The sequence below is a fragment of the Coregonus clupeaformis genome, unplaced genomic scaffold (genome assembly GCF_020615455.1).
Source record: "Coregonus clupeaformis isolate EN_2021a unplaced genomic scaffold, ASM2061545v1 scaf2333, whole genome shotgun sequence".
Lineage (NCBI taxonomy): Eukaryota > Metazoa > Chordata > Actinopteri > Salmoniformes > Salmonidae > Coregonus > Coregonus clupeaformis.
In genome coordinates, this window is record NW_025535787.1 from 1 (window position 1) to 17,500 (window position 17,500).

At 44.3% G+C, this 17,500-nt stretch overlaps 2 long non-coding RNA genes and 1 pseudogene across 2 annotated transcripts; all 3 read right to left on the reverse strand.

Annotated features, from left to right (window-relative positions):
* Positions 1 to 3,316: 3,316 nt before the first annotated feature.
* LOC123488453 lies at positions 3,317 to 3,976 on the reverse strand. Its single transcript, XR_006660089.1, has 3 exons — positions 3,927 to 3,976; positions 3,433 to 3,489; positions 3,317 to 3,332 (listed from the first exon to the last, which is right to left on the reverse strand). It is a non-coding gene; the product is annotated as an uncharacterized LOC123488453 (long non-coding RNA).
* Positions 3,977 to 4,804: 828 nt separating this feature from the next.
* LOC123488454 lies at positions 4,805 to 5,413 on the reverse strand. Its single transcript, XR_006660090.1, has 3 exons — positions 5,363 to 5,413; positions 4,992 to 5,048; positions 4,805 to 4,829 (listed from the first exon to the last, which is right to left on the reverse strand). It is a non-coding gene; the product is annotated as an uncharacterized LOC123488454 (long non-coding RNA).
* Positions 5,414 to 6,332: 919 nt separating this feature from the next.
* LOC121562055 overlaps positions 6,333 to 17,500 on the reverse strand; it is a 38,120-nt pseudogene continuing 26,952 nt past the window's right edge.

The window sequence follows — 17,500 nt, forward strand, 5'->3', positions numbered from 1 at the left end:
CCTATCAATAGGACTAATATTACCTATCAATAGGACTGGTGAACATGTAGGGAGAGGTGGAGAGCCTTATAGCTTTTACCCTATCAATAGGACTGGTGAACATGTAGGGGAGAGGTGGAGAGCCTTATAGCTTTACCCTATCAATAGGACTGGTGAACATGTAGGGGAGAGGTGAGAGCCTTATAGCTTTACCTTATATAAACCTATCAATAGGACTGGTGAACATGTAGGGGGAGGTGGAGAGCCTTATAGCTTACTCCCTATCAATAGGACTAATATTACCTATCAATAGGACTGGTGAACATGTAGGGGAGAGGTGGAGAGCCTTATAGCTTCACCCTATCAATAGGACTGGTGAACATGTAGGGGAGAGGTGGAGAGCCTTATAGCTTTACCTTATCAATAGGGACTAATATTACCTATCAATAGGACTGGTGAACATGTAGAGAGGTGGAGAGCCTTATAGCTTTACCCTATCCAATAGGACTAATATTACCTATCAATAGGACTGGTGAACATGTAGGGGAGAGGTGGAGAGCCTTATAGCTTTACCCTATCAATAGGACTGGTGAACATGTAGGGGAGAGGTGGAGAGCCTTATAGCTTTACCTTATCAATAGGACTAATATTACCTATCAATAGGACTGGTGAACATGTAGGGGAGAGGTGGAGAGCCTTATAGCTTACCCCTATCAATAGGACTGAATAGGTTTACCTATCAATAGGACTGGTGAACATGTAGGGGAGAGGTTGGAGAGCCTTATAGCTACCCTATCAATAGGACTAATATTACCTATCAATAGGACTGGTGAACATGTAGGGGAGAGGTGGAGAGCCTTATAAGCCTTTTTACCCCTATCAATAGGACTGGTGAAATAGGTTAGGGCCTATCAATAGGACTGGTGAACATGTAGGGGAGAGGTGGAGAGCCTTATAGCTTACCCTATCAATAGGACTGGTGAACATGTAGGGGGAGAGGTGGAGAGCCTTATAGCTTTACCCTATCAATAGGACTGGTGAACATGTAGGGGAGAGGGGTGGAGAGCCTTATACTTTACCCTATCAATAGGACTAATATTACCTATCAATAGGACTGGTGAACATGTAGGGGAGAGGTGGAGAGCCTTATAGCTTTACCCTATCAATAGGACTAATATTACCTATCAATAGGACTGGTGAACATGTAGGGGAGAGGTGGAGAGCCTTATAGCTTTACCCTATCAATAGGACTGGGTGAACATGTAGGGGAGAGGTGGAGAGCCATTATAGCTTTACCCTATCAATAGGACTGGTGAACATGTAGGGGAGAGGTGGAGAGCCTTGTAGCTTTACCCTATCAATAGATTCAATATTACCTATCAATAGGACTGGTGAACATGTGGGGAGAGGTGGAGAGCCTTATAGCTTTACCCTATCAATAGGACTAATATTACCTATCAATAGGACTGGTGAACATGTAGGGAGAGGTGGAGAGCCTTATAGCTTTACCCTATCAATAGGACTGGTGAACATGTAGGGGAGGTGGAGAGCCTTATAGCTTTACCTTATCAATAGGACTAATATTACCTATCAATAGGACTGGTGAACATGTAGGGGAGAGGTGGAGAGCCTTATAGCTTTTACCCTATCAATAGGACTAATATTTACCTATCAATAGGACTGGTGAACATGTAGGGAGAGGTGAGAGCCTTAAGCTTATCTTACCCTATCAATAGGACTAGTGAACATGTAGGGGAGAGGTGGAGAGCCTTATAGCTTTACCCTATCAATAGGACTGGGTGAACATGTGGGAGAGGTGGAGAGCCTTATAGCTTATTACCTATCAATAGGACTGGTGAACAGTGTAGGGGAGAGGTGGAGAGCCTTATAGCTTTACCCTATCAATAGGACTGGTGAACATGTAGGGGAGAGGTGGAGAGCCTTATAGCTTTACCCTATCAATAGGACTGGGAAAGTAGGGAGATTACCCTATCAATAGGACTGGTGAACATGTAGGGAGAGGTGGAGAGCCTTATAGCTTTACCCTATCAATAGGACTAATATTACCTATCAATAGGACTGGTGAACATGTAGGGGAGAGGGGTGGAGAGCCTTATAGCTTTACCCTATCAATAGGACTGGTGAACATGTAGGGGAGAGGTGGAGAGCCTTATAGCTTTACCCTATCAATAGGACTGGGTGAACATGTAGGGGAGAGGTGGAGAGCCTTATAGCTTTACCCTATCAATAGGACTAATATTACCTATCAATAGGACTGGTGAACATGTAGGGGAGAGGTGGAGAGCCTTATAGCTTTACCCTATCAATAGGACTAATATTACCTATCAATAGGACTGGTGAACATGTAGGGGAGAGGTGGAGAGCCTTATAGCTTTACCCTATCAATAGGACTGGTGAACATGTAGGGGAGAGGTGGAGAGCCTTATAGCTTTACCCTATCAATAGGACTGGTGAACATGTAGGGGAGAGGTGGAGAGCCTTATAGCTTTACCCTATCAATAGGACTAATATTACCTATCAATAGGACTGGTGAACATGTAGGGGGAGAGGTGGAGAGCCTTATAGCTTTACCCTATCAATAGGACTAATATTACCTATCAATAGGACTGGTGAACATGTAGGGAGAGGTGGAGAGCCTTATAGCTTTACCCTATCAATAGAATTCAATATTACCTATCAATAGGACTGGTGAACATGTAGGGGAGAGGTGGAGAGCCTTATAGTTTCACCCTATCAATAGGACTAATATTACCTATCAATAGGACTGGTAAACATGTAGGGGAGGTGGAGAGCCTTATAGCTTTACCCTATCAATAGGACTAATATTACCTATCAATAGGACTGGTGAACATGGGGGAGAGGTGGAGAGCCTTATAGCTTTACCCTATCAATAGGACTAATATTACGTATCAATAGGACTGGTGAACATGTAGGGGAGAGGTGGAGAGCCTTATAGCTTTACCCTATCAATAGGACTGGTGAACATGTAGGGGAGAGGTGGAGAAGCCTTATTGCATTTACCCCTATCAATAGGACTAATATTACCTATCAATAGGACTGGTGAACATGTAGGGGAGAGGTGGAGAGCCTTATAGCTTTACACCTATCAATAGGACTGGTGAACATGTAGGGGAGAGGTGGAGAGCCTTATAGCTTTACCCTATCAATAGGACTGGTGAACATGTAGGGGAGAGGTGGAGAGCCTTATAGCTTTACCTTATCAATAGGACTGGTGAACATGTAGGGGAGAGGTGGAGAGCCTTATAGCTTTACCCCTATCAATAGGACTGGTAAACATGTAGGGGAGAGGTGGAGAGCCTTATAGCTTTACCCTATCAATAGGACTAATATTACCTATCAATAGGACTGGTAAACATGTAGGGGAGAGGTGGAGAGCCTTATAGCTTTACCTATCAATAGGACTAATATTACCTATCAATAGGACTGGTGAACATGTAGGGGAGAGGTGGAGAGCCTTATAGCTTTACCCTATCAATAGGACTAATATTACCTATCAATAGGGACTGGTGAACATGTAGGGGAGAGGTGGAGAGCCTTATAGCTTTACCCTATCAATAGGACTAATATTACCTATCAATAGGACTGAGTGAACATGTAGGGGAGAGGTGGAGAGCCTTATAGGCTTTACCCTATCAATAGGACTAATATTACCTATCAATAGGACTGGTGAACATGTAGGGGAGAGGTGGAGAGCCTTATAGCTTTACCCCTATCAATAGGACTGGTGAACATGTAGGGGGAGAGGTGGAGAGCCTTGTAGCTTTACCCTATCAATAGGACTGGTGAACAGTGTAGGGGAGAGGTGGAGAGCCTTATAGCTTCACCCTATCAATAGGACTGGTGAACATGTAGGGGAGAGGTGGAGAGCCTTATAGGCTTTACCCTATCAATAGGACTAATATTACCTATCAATAGGACTGGTGAACATGTAGGGGAGAGGTGGAGAGCCTTATAGCTTTACCCTAGTCAATAGGACTGGTGAACATGTAGGGGAGAGGTGGAGAGCCTTGTATAGCTTACCCTATCAATAGGACTAATATCCTATCAATAGGACTGGTGAACATGTAGGGGAGAGGTGGAGAGCCTTATAGCTTTACCCTATCAATAGGACTGGTGAACATGTAGGGGAGAGGTGGAGAGCCTTATAGCTTTACCCTATCAATAGGACTAATATTACCTATCAATAGGACTGGTGAACATGTAGGGGAGAGGTGGAGAGCCTTATAGCTTTACCCTATCAATAGGACTAATATTACCTATCAATAGGACTGGTGAACATGTAGGGGAGAGGTGGAGAGCCTTATAGCTTTACCTTATCAATAGGACTAATATTACCTATCAATAGGGACTGGTGAACATGTAGGGGAGAGGTGGAGAGCCTTATAGCTTTACCCTATCAATAGGACTAATATTACCTATCAATAGGACTGGTGAACATGTGTAGGGGAGAGGTGGAGAGCCTTATAGCTTTACCCTATCAATAGGACTGGTGAACATGTAGGGGAGAGGTGGAGAGCCTTATAGCTTTACCCTATCAATAGGACTAATATTACCTATCAATAGGACTGGTGAACATGTAGGGAGAGGTGGAGAGCCTTATAGCTTTACCCTATCAATAGGACTGGTAAACATGTAGGGGAGAGGTGGAGAGCCTTATTGCTTTACCCTATCAATAGGACTAATATTACCTATCAATAGGACTCGGTTAGGGAACATGTAGGGGAGAGGTGGAGAGCCTTATAGCTTTACCCTATCAATCAGGACTGGTGAACATGTAGGGGAGAGGTGGAGAGCCTTATAGCTTTACCCTATCAATAGGACTTGGTGAACATGTAGGGGAGAGGTGGAGAGCCTTATAGGGCTTTACCCTATCAATAGGACTAATATTACCTATCAATAGGACTGGTGAACATGTAGGGGGAGAGGTGGAGAGCCTTATAGCTTTACCCTATCAATAGGACTAATATTACCTATCAATAGGACTGGTGAACATGTAGGGGAGAGGTGGAGAGCCTTATAGCTTTACCCTATCAATAGGACAATATTACCTATCAATAGGACTGGTGAACATGTAGGGGAGAGGTGGAGAGCCTTTATAGCTTCACCCTATCAATAGGACTGGTGAACATGTAGGGGAGAGGTGAGGAGCCTTATAGCTTTACCTTATCAATAGGACTAATATTACCTATCAATAGGACTGGTGAACATGTAGGAGAGGTGGAGAGCCTTATAGCTTTACCCTATCAATAGGACTAATATTACCTATCAATAGGACTGGTGAACATGTAGGGGAGAGGTGGAGAGCCTTATAGCTTTACCCTATCAATAGGACTAATATTACCTATCAATAGGACTGGTGAACATGTAGGGGAGAGGTGGAGAGCCTTATAGCTTTACCCTATCAATAGGATAATATTACCTATCAACTAGGACTGGTGAACATGTAGGGGGAGAGGTGGAGAGCCTTATAGCTTTACCCTATCAATAGGACTGGTGAACATGTAGGGGAGAGGTGGAGAGCCTAACTAGCTTTACCCTATCCAATAGGACTAATATTACCTATCAATAGGACTGGTGAACATGTAGGGAGAGGTGGAGAGCCTTATAGCTTTACCCTATCAATAGGACTGGTGAACATGTAGGGAGAGGTGGAGAGCCTTACAGGCTTTTTACCCTATCAATAGGACTGGTGAACATGTAGGGGAGAGGTGGAGAGCCTTATAGCTTTACCCTATCAATAGACTAATATTACCTATCAATAGGACTGGTGAACATGTAGGGGAGAGGTGGAGAGCCTTATAGCTTTACCCTGATCAATGGGGACCCAATATTACCTATCAATAGGACTGGTGAACATGTAGGGGAGAATGGAGAGCCTTATAGCTTTACCTTATCAATAGGACTAATATTACCTATCAATAGGACTGGTGAACATGTAGGGAGAGGTGGAGAGCCTTATAGCACCCTATCAATAGGACTGGTGAACATGTAGGGGAGAGGTGGAGAGCCTTATAGCTTTACCCTATCACATAGGACTAATATTACCTATCAATAGGACTGGTGAACATGTAGGGGAGAGGTGGAGAGCCTTATAGTTTCACCCTATCAATAGGACTAATATTACCTATCAATAGGACTGGTAAACATGTAGGGGAGAGGTGGAGAGCCTTATAGCTTTACCCTATCAATAGGACTGGTGAACATGTAGGGGAGAGGTGGAGAGCCTTATTGCTTTACCCTATCAATAGGACTAATATTAACACAAAAATGCTGAGAATACCAATACCGTATTCTGAGACACCCCAGGGACTCACCTGTATAGTATGGCCATAGATGGGTTCCCACGCACCGAGACGTCCACAGCCTTGGTGACCTCCAGGATGTTGTTGGCACGTAGCCAGACGCCCAGCACAGTTACCAACCTTCACCACTGCTTCCTGTCATCCAGCACCTGACCAGGGTTAACAGGGGAGGATTGGTTACCTTCAACACTGTAAATGTTGTTACATGTTGCAGATGGACCTGACCAGGGTTAACAGGGAGGAGGATTGGTTACCTTCAACACTGTAAATGTTGTTACATGTTGCGATGGACCTGACCAGGGTTAACAGGAGGAGGATTGGTTACCTTCAACACTGTAAATGTTGTTACATGTTGCAGATGGACCTGACCAGGGTTACCAGGGGGAGTGGGATTGGTTACCTTCAACACTGTAAATGTTGTTACATGTTGCAGATGGACCTGACCAGGGTTAACAGGAGGAGGATTGGTTACCTTCAACACTGTAAATGTTGTTACATGTTGCAGATGGACCTGACCAGGGTTAACAGGGGGGAGGATTGGTTACCTTCAACACTGTAAATGTTGTTACATGTTGCAGATGGACCTGACCAGGGTTACCAGGAGGAGGATTGGTTATCTTCAACACTGTAAATGTTGTTACATGTTGCAGATGAGACCTGACCAGGTTACCAGGGGAGGATTGGTTACCTTCAACACTGTAAATGTTGTTACATGTTGCAGATGGACCTGACCAGGGTTACCAGGGGGAGGGATTGGTTACCTTCAACACTGTAAAATGTTGTTACATGTTGCAGATGGACCTGACCAGGGTTACCAGGAGGAGGATTGGTTACCTTCAACACTGTAAATGTTGTTCATGTTGCAGATGGACCTGACCAAGGTTAAACAGGAGGAGGATTGGTTACCTTCAACACTGTAAATGTTGTTACATGTTGCAGATGGACCTGACCAGGGTTACCAGGGGGGAGGATTGGTAACCTTCAACACTGTAAATGTTGTTACATGTTGCAGATGGACCTGACCAGGGTTACCAGGGGAGGATTGGTTACCTTCAACACTGTAAATGTTGTTACATGTTGCAGATGGACCTGACCAGGGTTACCAGGAGGAGGATTGGTTACCTTCAACACTGTAAATGTTGTTACATGTTGCAGATGGACCTGACCAGGGTTACCAGGAGGAGGATTTGGTTACCTTCAACACTGTAAATGTTGTTACATGTTGCAGATGGACCTGACCAGGGTTACCAGGAGGAGGATTGGTTACCTTCAACACTGTAAATGTTGTTACATGTTGCAGATGGACCTGACCAGGGTTACCAGGGGGGAGGATTGGTTACCTTAACACTGTAAATGTTTGTTACATGTTGCAGATGGACCTGACCAGGGTTACCAGGAGGAGGATTGGTTACCTTCAACACTGTAAATGTTGTTACATGTTGCAGATGGACCTGACCAGGGTTACCAGGAGGAGGATTGGTTACCTTCAACACTGTAAATGTTGTTACATGTTGCAGATGGACCTTACCAGGGGGGAGGATTGGTTACCTTCAACACTGTAAATGTTGTTACATGTTGCAGATGGACCTGACCAGGGTTAACAGGAGGAGGATTGGTTACCTTCAACACTGTAAATGTTGTTACATGTTGCAGATGGACCTGACCAGGGTTACCAGGGGGAGGATTGGTTACCTTCAACACTGTAAATGTTGTTACATGTTGCAGATGGACCTGACCAGGGTTACCAGGGGGAGGATTGTTACCTTCAACACTGTAAATGTTGTTACATGTTAAGATGGACCTGACCAGGGTTACCAGGGGAGGGGGATTGGTTACCTTCAACACTGTAAATTGTTACATGTTGCAGATGGACCTGACCAGGGTTAACAGGAGGAGGATTGGTTACCTTCAACACTGTAAATGTTGTTACATGTTGCAGATGGACCTGACCAGGGTTACCAGGGGAGGATTGGTTACCTTCAACACTGTAAATGTTGTTACATGTTGCAGATGGACCTGACCAGGGTTACCAGGGGGAGGATTGGTTACCTTCAACACTGTAAATGTTGTTACATGTTAAGATGGACCTGACCAGGGTTACCAGGGGAGGATTGGTTACCTTCAACACTGTAAATGTTGTTACATGTTGCAGATGGACCTGACCAGGGTTACCAGGGGGAGGATTGGTTACCTTCAACACTGTAAATGTTGTTACATGTTGCAGATGGACCTGACCAGGGTTACCAGGGGGAGGATTGGTTACCTTCAACACTGTAAATGTTGTTACATGTTGCAGATGGACCTGACCAGGGTTACCAGGAGGAGGATTGGTTATCTTCAACACTGTAAATGTTGTTACATGTTGCAGATGGACCTGACCAGGGTTACCAGGAGGAGGATTGGTTACCTTCAATAATGTAAATGTTGTTACATGTTGCAGATGGACCTGACCAGGGTTACCAGGGGGAGGATTGGTTACCTTCAACACTGTAAATGTTGTTACATGTTGCAGATGGACCTGACCAGGGTTACCAGGAGGAGGATTGGTTACCTTCAACACTGTAAATGTTGTTACATGTTGCAGATGGACCTGACCAGGGTTACCAGGAGGAGGATTGGTTACCTTCAACACTGTAAATGTTGTTACATGTTGCAGATGGACCTGACCAGGGTTACCAGGAGGAGGATTGGTTACCTTCAACACTGTAAATGTTGTTACATGTTGCAGATGGACCTGACCAGGGTTACCAGGGGGAGGATTGGTTACCTTCAACACTGTAAATGTTGTTACATGTTGCAGATGGACCTGACCAGGGTTACCAGGGGGAGGATTGGTTACCTTCAACACTGTAAATGTTGTTACATGTTGCAGATGGACCTGACCAGGGTTACCAGGAGGAGGATTGGTTACCTTCAACACTGTAAATGTTGTTACATGTTGCAGATGGACCTGACCAGGGTTACCAGGGGGAGGATTGGTTACCTTCAACACTGTAAATGTTGTTACATGTTGCAGATGGACCTGACCAGGGTTACCAGGAGGAGGATTGGTTACCTTCAACACTGTAAATGTTGTTACATGTTGCAGATGGACCTGACCAGGGTTACCAGGAGGAGGGATTGGTTATCTTCAACACTGTAAATGTTGTTACATGTTGCAGATGGACCTGACCAGGGTTACCAGGAGGAGGATTGGTTACCTTCAACACTGTAAATGTTGTTACATGTTGCAGATGGACCTGACCAGGGTTACCAGGGGGAGGATTGGTTACCTTCAACACTGTAAATGTTGTTACATGTTGCAGATGGACCTGACCAGGGTTACCAGGGGGAGGATTGGTTACCTTCAACACTGTAAATGTTGTTACATGTTGCAGATGGACCTGACCAGGGTTACCAGGGGGGAGGATTGGTTACCTTCAACACTGTAAATGTTGTTACATGTTGCAGATGGACCTGACCAGGGTTACCAGGGGAGGATTGGTTACCTTCAACACTGTAAATGTTGTTACATGTTGCAGATGGACCTGACCAGGGTTACCAGGGGGAGGATTGGTTACCTTCCTTCAGAAAGTATTCATACCCCTTGACTTATTCCACATTTTGTTGAATTCAAAATGGATTAAATAGACACAATACCCCATAATGACAAAGTGAAAACATGTTTTCAGACATTTTTGCAAATGTATTGAAAATGAAATACAGAAATCTCCTTTACATAACTATTCACACCCCTTTGCTATGACACTCCAATTTGAGCTCAGGTGCATCCAATTTCCTTTGATCATCCTTGAGATGTCACTACAACTTGATTGGAGTCCACCTGTGGCCAATTCAACTGTTTCGACATGATTTAGAAAGAAACACACCTGTCTACAGTGGGGGAAAAAATGTATTTAGTCAGCCACCAATTGTGCAAGTTCTCCCACTTAAAAAGATGAGAGAGGCCTGTAATTTTCATCATAGGTACACGTCAACTATGACAGACAAAATGAGAAAACAAATCCAGAAAATCACATTGCAGGATTTTTTATGAATTTATTTGCAAATTATGGTGGAAAATAAGTATTTGGTCAATAACAAAAGTTTCTCAATACTTTGTTATATACCCTTTGTTGGCAATGACACAGGTCAAACGTTTTCTGTAAGTCTTCACAAGGTTTTCACACACTGTTGCTGGTATTTTGGCCCATTCCTCCATGCAGATCTCCTCTAGAGCAGTGATGTTTTGGGGCTGTCGCTGGGCAACACGGACTTTCAACTCCCTCCAAAGATTTTCTATGGGGTTGAGATCTGGAGACTGGCTAGAGCCACTCCAGGACCTTGAAATGCTTCTTACGAAGCCACTCCTCGTTGCCCGGGCGGTGTGTTTGGGATCATTGTCATGCTGAAAGACCCAGCCACGTTTCATCTTCAATGCCCTTGCTGATGGAAGGAGGTTTTCACTCAAAATCTCACGATACATGGCCCCATTCATTCTTTCCTTTACACGGATCAGTCGTCCTGGTCCCTTTGCAGAAAAAACAGCCCCAAAGCATGATGTTTCCACCCCCATGCTTCACAGTAGGTATGGTGTTCTTTGGATGCAACTCAGCATTCTTTGTCCTCCAAACACAACGAGTTGAGTTTTTACCAAAAAAGTTCTATTTTGGTTTCATCTGACCATATGACATTCTCCCAATCCTCTTCTGGATCATCCAAATGCACTCTAGCAAACTTCAGACGGGCCTGGACATGTACTGGCTTAAGCAGGGGGACACGTCTGGCACTGCAGGATTTGAGTCCCTAGCGGCGTAGTGTGTTACTGATGGTAGGCTTTGTTACTTTGGTCCCAGCTCTCTGCAGGTCATTCACTAGGTCCCCCGTGTGGTTCTGGGATTTTTTGCTAACCGTTCTTGTGATCATTTTGACCCCACGGGGGTGAGATCTTGCGTGGAGCCCCAGATCGAGGGAGATTATCAGTGGTCTTGTATGTCTTCCATTTCCTAATAATTGCTCCCACAGTTGATTTCTTCAAACCAAGCTGCTTACCTATTGCAGATTCAGTCTTCCCAGCCTGGTGCAGGTCTACAATTTTGTTTCTGGTGTCCTTTGACAGCTCTTTGGTCTTGGCCATAGTGGAGTTTGGAGTGTGACTGTTTGAGGTTGTGGACAGGTCTTTTATACTGATAACAAGTTCAAACAGGTGCCATTAATACAGGTAACGAGTGGAGGACAGAGGAGCCTCTTAAAGAAGAAGTTACAGGTCTGTGAGAGCCAGAAATCTTGCTTGTTTGTAGGTGACCAAATACTTATTTTCCACCATAATTTGCAAATAAATTCATGAAAAATCCTACAATGTGATTTTCCGGATTATTTTTTCTCAATTTGTCTGTCATAGTTGACGTGTACCTATGATGAAAATTACAGGCCTCTCTCATCTTTTTAAGTGGGAGAACTTGCACAATTGGTGGCTGACTAAATACTTTTTTCCCCCACTGTATATAAGGTCCCACAGTTAACAGTGCATGTCAGAGCAGACACTATACCATGAAGTCCAAGGAACTGTCCGTAGATCTCCGAGATTGTGATGAGGCATATATCTGGGGAAGGGTAGAAAACATTTTCTAGAATGCTGATAGTTTCCAGGACCACAGTGGATCATTGGGAAATTGAAAAAATATGGAACTACCCAGACTCTGCCTAGAGCTGGCCGTCCGACCAAACTGAGCAACCGGGCAAGAAGGACCTTGGTCAGGGAGGTGACCAAGAACCCAATGGCCACTCTGACAGAACTACAGAGTTCCTTGGCTGAGATGGGAGAACCTGCCAGAAGGACAACCGTCTCTACAGCACTTCACCAATCTGGGCTTTATGGGAGGCCAGACGGAAGCATCTCCTGAGAAAAAGGCACATGACAGCATGTATGGAGTTGGCAAAAAGGCATGTGAAAGACTCAGAGCATAAGACAAAAGATTCTGTGGTCTGATGAGACAAACATTTTACTCTTTGGCCTGAATGCAAAGAAAACCAGGCGGTGTTCACCACCCGTCTAACACCATCCCTACCGTGAAGCATGGTGGTGGCAGCATCATGCTATGGGGATGCTTATCAGCGTTAGCGACTGGGAGACTGGTAAGGATGGAGGGAACAATGAATAGAGCCAAATACAGGTAAATCCTTGATGAGAACCTGCTTCAGAGTGCAAACCACCTTAGACTGGGTGAAGATTTACGTTCCAACAGGACAATGACCTCAAGCATACAGCCAAAGCAATGCTGGAATGGCTTCAGAACAAGAATGTGAAAGTCCTTGTGCGGCCCAGCCAAAGCCCAGACTTGAAACCCATTGAAAATCTGTGGAAAGACTTGAAGATTGCTGTTCACTGCCGCTCCCCATCTAACTTAACAGAGCTTGAGAAAATCTGCAAGAAAGAACGGGAGAAAATCCAGATGTACAAAGCTGATACAGACATACCCAATACGACTCAAAGCTGTAATCGCCGCCAAAGGTGCTTCTACAAAGTATTGACTCAGGGGTGTGAATACTTATGTAAATAAGATATTTCTGTATTTAATTTTCAATATATTTTCAAACATTGCTAAAAACATGTTGTTTTCACTTTGTCATTATGGGGTATTGTGTGTAGATGGATGAGAGAAAAATATTATTTAATCAATTTTGAATTCAGGCTGTAAGACAACAAAATGTGGTATAAGTCAAGGGGTATGAATACTTTCTGAAGGCACTGTAAATGTTTTTACATGTTGCAGCTGGACCTGACCAAGGTTACCAGGGGGAGGATTGGTTACCTTCAACACTTACATGTTATATATGAATGGACAAAGCCATCGACACCACTCATTCCTATGTGAAGAAGACGCAGTAGCGCATTTGAAGCACAAAGAAGTCGGTTAAGATGGCTTAGTTTGAGCTACTCCAGGAAGTGCCGTTGCAGGCTAACTCAGTGCTGCCCCCTCTCATTGACAGGGGTACTGCAGGCTGCCATTAGCAACTAAATGATCCTTTAACTTCTTCTGTGTGCGATTTTAAACTAATCTAAAGGACATACATCTGGTGTAATAAAACCAATTATTGGTACCATGATTGTCTTCGATTTTTTACTTTAATTACGCTAAGATTGACCATGAAGCTCCTCATTTTCCCAAACCCACCTTCCTGGGGGATCCTGTTTTCTGCTAACAATGCCTGCAGTACCGTGGTCGGCCTTGAGCTATGTGGCTTCATTGAGAGGGGGCAGTGGCTCTCCCCTGGGTTAAACATTGTGCACAACGTGAGTCTGTGCTCTCCACTGCCCTCTAGTGGTTATTGCCATAAAATGAGTGTTACTGTGATCGACAAAACAAGACAATATTGGTGAAACAAAGACGTCCATCAATTATGTGATGTGATGGGGGCCTCCTGTAGCTCAGTTGGTAGAGCATGGCGCTTGCAACGCCAGGGCTGTGGGTTCGATTCCCACGGGGGGCCAGTATGAAAAAAGGATGAAAAATGTATGCACTCACTAACTGTAAGTCGCTCTGGATAAGAGCGTCTGCTAAAATGACTAAAATGTTTTTAAAAATGTGATGCAGGGTCTGAAACAACAGTCTTTAGGATTCGGGGGGTATTACACTGACGTTACATGTTGCAGTGAGCCTTCATGTTAAACTGTTCCTCACCTCCACCACCTCGTCCTTCACCACCGACAGCTCTGTGCTGTTTCTGGCGACAAAGTCATACTTGGATTTGGCGAACAGTTTTGGCTGACCTCTGCTGCCGTGGGCCTCGTAGTTCCTGTTACGTTAGAGGTTAGAGGTCAGGGGTCAGGGGTCAGACAGGGACTGATAATACTGAGGATGACGACACACATCGTATCCAATCGAACCATCATCATCCAAAACCACAACAGACCAAGGACATCTCAACGTTAGTTCAAAAAACAGGAAGTTCAAAAATACAGGACAGTACGACACTGTAGGATGACACTGCTACAAGCTACCTGCTTGTGGACATGTGACTGAATTGGGAACAAGCCAAACATGGACCACAGACACCTACAGACAGCTCCTACTGCTACTGACTGTCCCAGCCGAGAGAGAAGCGGCCCAACTTTAACATCAGAGGTTAGAGAGAGAGAGAGAGCAGACGGACAGGGGAGAGGATAGAGGGGAGCTGTGATTGATAAAGATCATTTACCCGTTGCACCCAGAGCCTCGTTGTTTTTATATACAGTAGAACCTATATTATAGAGTCAGAGTATTAGCCTGTTGGCCCATAAGAGGATAAGAATGGAGGATATTAATATCAATGGAAAGGGGAGAACACTGTGAATACAGACACACTGTTAGAGGATCCACAAGTCAAATCAGGTGTGAACCAATAGGGGAGAGATGAGAGATGAGATTGGCAGATTCTACACCAGTAGGAAATAACTACTTCCTGTCCCTCATGCTGCTACCGTTAGCTAGATAGCTACTACCTGACGCTCATTATGTTTATTCTACCGTTAGCTAGCTAGCTACTTCCTGAGATGTGATGTTTATTCTACTGTTAGCTAGCTAGCTACTTCCTGAGATGTGATGTTTATTCTACTGTTAGCTAACTAGCTACTCACTGGGATGTGATGTTTATTCTACCGTTAGCTAGCTAGCTACTTCCTGGGATGTGATGTTTGTTCTACCGTTAGCTAGCTACTCACTGGGATGTGATGTTTATTCTACTGTTAGCTAGCTACTTCCTGGGATGTGATGTTTATTCTACCGTTAGCTAGCTAGCTACTTCCTGGGATGTGATGTTTATTCTACCGTTAGCTAGCTACTCACTGGGATGTGATGTTTGTTCTACCGTTAGCTAGCTACTCACTGGGATGTGATGTTTGTTCTACCGTTAGCTAGCTAGCTACTTCCTGGGATGTGATGTTTATTCTACCGTTAGCTAGCTACTCACTGGGATGTGATGTTTGTTCTACCGTTAGCTAGCTACTCACTGGGATGTGATGTTTATTCTACCGTTAGCTAGCTACTCACTGGGATGGGATGTTTGTTCTACCGTTAGCTAGCTAGCTACTTCCTGGGATGTGATGTTTATTCTACCGTTAGCTAGCTACTCACTGGGATGTGATGTTTGTTCTACCGTTAGCTAGCTACTCACTGGGATGGGATGTTTGTTCTACCGTTAGCTAGCTAGCTAGCTACTCACTGGGATGTGATGTTTGTTCTACCGTAAGCTAGCTAGCTAGCTACTTCCTGGGATGTGATGTTTATTCTACCGTTAGCTAGCTACTCACTGGGATGTGATGTTTATTCTACTGTTAGCTAGCTAGCTACTCACTGGGATGTGATGTTTATTCTACCGTTAGCTAGCTACTCACTGGGATGTGATGTTTATTCTACCGTTAGCTAGCTACTCACTGGGATGTGAAGTTTATGCTACCGTTAGCTAGCTAGCTACTCACTGGGATGGGATGTTTATAAACCAATAGTTGAGAGTGAGAGAGATGAGATTGGCAGATTCTACACCAGTAGGAAATAATATGTTTCTTAGTTGAGAGGGGACCGTTTTAGAGTTAGGAGTTAGAGTAAGTAAAGTGTGTCCAGAGGGGCATTGGTTTTATAGACAGTAAAGCATGGCCAGTTCTTCAGGGCGTTGGGTTCAGTCAGGTGACCGCGGTGCAGTGTTACCGGTCTACGTGTCGTGAGACAGCCTGTTTGAAGGCCTGCACGGCCATGTCCTGGTCCAAGAGGGGCATGCGCTTGTAGGCCTTGGTGTCGAATGCTACCCTTGTGAGAGAGGGAAGTCCTGTACACCCGGATTCTGGGGGAGAGAGAGAGAACACAAATACATCAGCTGAACTCATTGATGAAGAGACTGTGATTATGGATGAAGGACTGTCGTTAATGATGAAGGACTGTCGTTAACGATGAAGGGACTGTCGTTAATGATGAAGGGACTGTCGTAGTGATGAAGGACTGTCGTTAATGATGAAGGGACTGTCGTATGATGAAGGGACTGTCGTTAATGATGAAGGGACTGTCAGTAAGATGAAGGGACTGTCGTTAATGATGAAGGGACTGTCGTTAATGATGAAGGGACTGTCGTTAATGATGAAAGGGACTGTCGTTAATGATGAAGGGACCGTCGTTAATGATGAAGGGACTGTCACTAATGATGAAGAGACTGTGATTATTGATGAAGGGACTGTCGTTAATGATGAAGAGACTGTCGTTAATAATGAAGGGACTGTCATTAATGATGAAGGACTGTCATTAATGATGAAGGGACTGTCACTAATGATGAAGAGACTGTGATTATTGATGAAGGGACTGTCGTTAATGATGAAGGGACTGTCGTTAATAATGAAGGGACTGTCGTTAATAATGAAGGGACTGTCGTTAATGATGAAGGGACTGTCACTAATGATGAAGGGACTGTCGTTAATGATGAAGGGACTGTCGTTAATGATGAAGGGACTGTCGTTAATGATGAAGGGACTGTCGTTAAAGATGAAGGGACTGTCGTTAATGATGAAGGGACTGTCATTAATGATGAAGGGACTGTCGTTAATGATGAAGGGACTGTCGTTAATGATGAAGGGACTGTCGTTAATGATGAAGGGACTGTCGTTAGCACGATGAAGGGACTCGTCGTTAATGATGAAGGACTGTCGGTATGATGAAGGACTGTCGTTAATGACGAAGGGACTGTCAGTAATGATGAAGGACTGTCGTTAATGATGAAGGGACTGTCGTTAATGATGAAGGGACTGTCGTTACGATGAAGGGACCGTCGTTAATGATGAAGGGACTGTCGTTAATGATGAAGGGACTGTCACTAATGATGAAGAGACTGTGATTATTGATGAAGGGGCTGTCGTTAATGATGAAGAGACTGTCGTTAATAATGAAGGGACTGTCATTAATGATGAAGGGACTGTCATTAATGATGAAGGGACTGTCACTAATGATGAAGAGACTGTGATTATTGATGAAGGGACTGTCGTTAATGATGAAGGGACTGTCGTTAATAATGAAGGGACTGTCGTTAATGATGAAGGGACTGTCGTTAATGATGAAGGGACTGTCGTTAATGATGAAGGGACTGTCGTTAATGATGACGGGACTGTCGTTAATGATGGGACTGTCGTACGATGAAGGACTGTCGATGATGAAGGGACTGTCGTTAATGATGAAGGGACT